The sequence below is a fragment of the Nannospalax galili genome, unplaced genomic scaffold, assembly GCF_000622305.1.
Source record: "Nannospalax galili isolate Female #2095 unplaced genomic scaffold, S.galili_v1.0 scaffold344, whole genome shotgun sequence".
NCBI classification, from domain to species: domain Eukaryota; kingdom Metazoa; phylum Chordata; class Mammalia; order Rodentia; family Spalacidae; genus Nannospalax; species Nannospalax galili.
In genome coordinates, this window is record NW_008352153.1 from 256,221 (window position 1) to 260,997 (window position 4,777).

The 4,777-nt window shown below is 41.1% G+C and overlaps 1 non-coding gene across 1 annotated transcript; it reads right to left on the bottom strand.

The window, feature by feature from the left end:
• Positions 1-1,224: 1,224 nt before the first annotated feature.
• Positions 1,225-1,350, bottom strand: LOC115066961. Its single transcript, XR_003846399.1, has one exon. It is a non-coding gene; the product is annotated as a U6atac minor spliceosomal RNA (small nuclear RNA).
• Positions 1,351-4,777: the final 3,427 nt, after the last annotated feature.

Here is a 4,777-nt window from a genome sequence, read left to right on the forward strand (position 1 = left end):
TTTTTTAATGCAATAAGGCTATTAGAAATTAGTAATTAAGAAATGTAATTTTAAATTTAAATTTTATTTATTACTATAGTATGTGTATGTACGTGTGTGTGAGTGTGGTTGAGCATGTGCTTGGCAAACACTTTTTTTTTTGCCTTTTTTTGAGACAGGGTCTCCTTGTAGCACCAGCTGTCCTGGAACTCACTATGTAGACCAGGCTGGCCTTGAACTCACAGAGATCTGCCTGCCTCTGCCTTCCAAGTGCTGGGATCAAAGGCGTGCACCACCACACCCGGCTTGGCAAACACTTTTAAATACTGAGCCATCTTGCCAGCCCAAGAAATGTCATTTTCACAAAAGAATCCAAAGCCAGGTCCAGGTATGGTGGCACAGACCTGTAATCCCAGCACATGGAATGCAGGGACAAGATCACAAGTCCAAGACCAGCCTGGGCTACATGGTAAGACCTTGTCTCAACAAAACAAAACAAAGAAACCCAAATGATCTTCAAAGCACCGGTAAGAATTCAGTCCTCAGATGCTATTCAGATATCTGGAGCCCTTCATGCCACAGCTACTTGTCCTGCCACTATGGGGCCTCTTCCAAGGTTGAATGCTTCCTGTCCACACTCCTTACTCAGCCTGAAGAAAAATGATGCAACAGTAAGTTACTTATCCCCACCTGGCTCCCCAAGGAGAGAACTCAGAAGGTAGAGTCATGGCCCCTGTCTAGTGGAAGCAATGACTTGGGAGTTCCTCTACACTGTTTGGTTTAATTTCTTTCTAGAAAGGAAATTGTCCACAAAACTTTCATTAATCTGTCGCAAAACTTCAGGCCAGGTCCTGGACTGGTTTGAAAAGCACATCTACTGAGTTATATTCAATGACTGCTTCATCTGTCGAGAAATCTCTGAAATGAGAAATAAGCAATGATTACTTAGGGAGTACAATGGTTAAAGAAAAAACAAGAATACTAATTAAAAAATATTTTCAAAGTTCTTTGTGCTTACCTGATTACAATGATTTTTTTTTATTGTGAACTATACTCCAAAATATCCCATATTTAAAAGAAGTTCCCCACATATGCTAGGAACAAAAAAGTATGTCTTTTTTTTGAGACAGGGTCTCTCTGTAGCCCCAGCTGTCCTGAAACTCACTATGTAGACCAGGCTGGCCTTGAACTCACAGAGATCCGCCTGCCTCTGCCTCCCAAGTGCTGGGACTAAAGGCACGGCTAAAAAAATAGTGGTTAGATGCCACGAAGTAGGTGGCAATGCCTTAACCATATGCGTGTTGTTAGGCACAAGGGCCTCTTCCATCCTTGTCAAGGGGAGTGCTAACCTTCTCTCCTTTCATACAATACTGCTCTCTTATAAACTGCTTTAAGAAACTAGATTAACTTTATTTTTATGTGTGTAAGTGCTATGCCTGGGTGTATGTAAGTATACTCATGTCATTCAGTGCCTATAGAACTCAGAAGAGGGTGTTGGGTCCCCTGGAACTGGAGTTACAGAGGGTTGTTAGCCACCATGTGGGTGCTGGGGACCAAACCTGAGTCTTGTACAAGAATAGTCATTGCTCTTAACCTCTGAGCCATCTCCCCAGTCCCAGAAACTAGATTAATATTTGCACATGGTAAAGAAAGTTGCCAGTTACAGTGGGGCGTGGTGGCGCACACCTTTAATCCCAGCACTTGGGAGGTAGAGGCAGGCGGATCTCTCTGAGTTCAAGGCCGGTCTGGTCTACCTAGTGAGTTCTAGGACAGCTGGGGCTATAGGGAGACCCTGTCTCAAAAAGACCAAAAAAAAAAAAAAAAAAGAAAGAAAAGAAAGTAGCCAGTACTAGGGTAGCTCAGCGCCGAGTAAAAGTGCTAGCCACGAAACCCTGACGACCCAAGTTCAATCCCCATAACTCCCTACCACGTAAAGAACCAGATGTTAGCGGGGTGTGGTAGCACAGCACTTGGGAGGCAGAGGCAGCTGATTTCTGTGAGTTCAAGGCTAACCTGTTCTACATAGTGAATTCCAGGTCAGCTGGGGCTACAGGGAGACCCTGTCTCAAAAAAACCAAAAAAAAAAAAAAAAAAAGAACCAGGTGTTGTAGCACACATCTGTAACTCCAGCACTCCTTCTTCAGTGAGATGGGAAGCACAGGCAGGAGAATTTTCTGCAAGTTCATGGGTCAGTTACCCATGGAGTATACAGCACAGCAGCAGAAATCAGAGAGACCCTGTCACACCAAAGTGGAAGATGAGAGCTGACTCCCAAAAGTTGTTCTCTGAGCTCTACATGTGCCCACTCCTGAATAATTTTTTTTTTTTTTTGGGAAAGCTACAAACTTTATTTACTTATATATTTTTTTTTCCATTTTTTTTAATTTTTAAAAATGATTTATTTAATAACAACATACTTAGAAGAAGCATATCATTACAACACAATTGACATATTCAATAACGGTTTCCTGAGGTAGGATGCATCTCTTTCAAAATTGGCTGTAAATTTTTAGGTTTACAGTTGAATTATTACAGTTATACAATATTGTACTCAGTATAAACCCTATAAGACATAAATTAAATGATGTTTTAACCTTTAAAAAGATCTCCATTTCATTATTAAAATACACAGTTTCATACAGAAAAATTCTTTTTCAATGCAATTGACATTGGATGTTTGCACATGCATTTCTAATCTCTAAATATCTGATTATTACTAGTCACAGTTGGTTACTTTCTGAGCTTCTAGGCATCTGAGCATGGATATAAAGTCATCAGGTAGATTTCAATGGTAATGTTTTTCACATCTACTAATTATTTTTTTTAATCATTTTTTTTTTTTTTTTTAGTCCTTTTGAGACAGGGTCTCCCTGTAGGTCCAGCTGCCTAGAACTTGCTATAGACCAGGCTGGACTTGAACTCACAGAGATCTGCCTGCGTCTGCCCCCTGAGTGATTAAAGGCATGCGCTACCATGCCCAGTTCTGAATAAACATTTTTTTTTTTGTCTTTTTGAGACCGGGTCTCCCTGTAGCCCCAGCTGGCCTGGAACTCACTATGTAGACCAGGCTGGCCTCGAACTCACAAAGATCTGCCTGCCTCTGCCTCCCAAGTGCTGGGATTAAAGGCATGTGCCACCATGCCCGGCATTATAATTTTTTAAAAAGATATTTGACAGTTCAGAGACTTATGGTGAAATGGCACAGCCCTCAGTGCTTCTCAGAGGCAACTCATTTTGTTAGTAGTCACTTTGCAACTCTGAATACTCCTACCTATGTAATTTATTTTTTGAGAGAGTTTTTTTTCTATTATTTTTTAAAATATTTATTTATTTATTTACTTATTTATTTTTTATTTATACACCCACTTCCCAGGTAGCACCCTCCCATAGCCTCCCTCCCCCCACTAGAGCCCTTATACTCTGATATCCCTGCTACTGTCTGCTGTGTTGTCGGCACCCCCAGCCATTCCCCACTGCTTGCCCCTCTGGTGAATCTAGTCAGCCTATCTAGAGGTCTTTGTTTTAGGAAGGTCAGCTGTTCCTTATCTAGCGGTAATCAGTTGTCAATATTCCTTTGGATAAGATTGGGGTCTGCTGTTCATTTTCCCGGTTCTGTGCAGGTCATGTATCCCAGCTATGTAGCCAAGAATGATTTTAAACTTCTGATACTCCTGTCTCTAACTCCTCCACGCCCCCATGGCTGGAATTACAGGCAGGCACCACCACACTCATTTTTATGAGGTGCTGGAGATCAAACCCAGGGCCTCATGAATGCTAGGCCAGTACTCTACAAATTGAGCTGCATTCCCAACCTCTACATTTTCGATGTAACCAACATAGACATGTATTTACTCCTACCTTTGAAAGGCAAAGATTTAGCTAATTTAGCCACTTGCCCCTATTTCCATTTTAAGTTATATTTATTCCAGTGACAATTTTAAAATAAGACACTGAAACTCCTGTTTCTCATTTGGCTTTCTAGCTGCCTGTCTCCCCAGTATGTGAGGCAAAGCTGTTATGTCTGTTATGTCTTTCCTTCTCTCCCCTCTCCCACTCAACCAAGCTTTACTTTTGCTTTCTGTTTTGTTCATTTTATAACATCAAGGGTAATGACAACTCCACCCTGTTCTGTAACTATAAACAAATACCCAGTGTTTGGTCTGTAGCTGATTCTAACCCTTGGACAGCAAGAAGCAACATTCAGTTTATTGTCCCTAAGTAAATATACTCAGTGAGTACACAGGGCCCCCACTTGGCCATTTCCTCCTTCATCGTCTAAGAAGCTATGTCTTTTTCTTTAAATTCTGTCACTGTTTAAGATCAATCCAGATCTGAGTTGGTTTTATATATGGACCATGGATTTTCTGTAAGTTTTGTTTTCTGTTTCCCTACAAATTATAATTGTTCTCCCTTTTCCCTGCTGAAATCTGTGCCTCCTTTATCTCCTTCATTTACAAGAAATAAATGCTGTTCTCTTGCATACAGGCTCTTTGGAACCACATGCTTTGCAGGCAGGTTGCTTTCCAGCTCTGCTGCATCTTGGTTCTACTCTTTATTGATGGCTTGCCTTGTTTCTTGAGTTCTGTTCTTCATTTCCTCCCTCCCTCCTTCCTTCTCTTGTTTGCTTCCTTGCTTTTCTGAAAGAGGCTATTTATTTATTTATCTATCTTTTTTTGGTCTTTTTGAGACAGGGTCTCCCTATAGCCCCAGCTGGCCTAGAACTCACTATGTAGACCAGGCTGGCCTTGAACACACAGAGATCCAGAGATAGGTTTTTTTTAAAAAACATTTTTGGTTT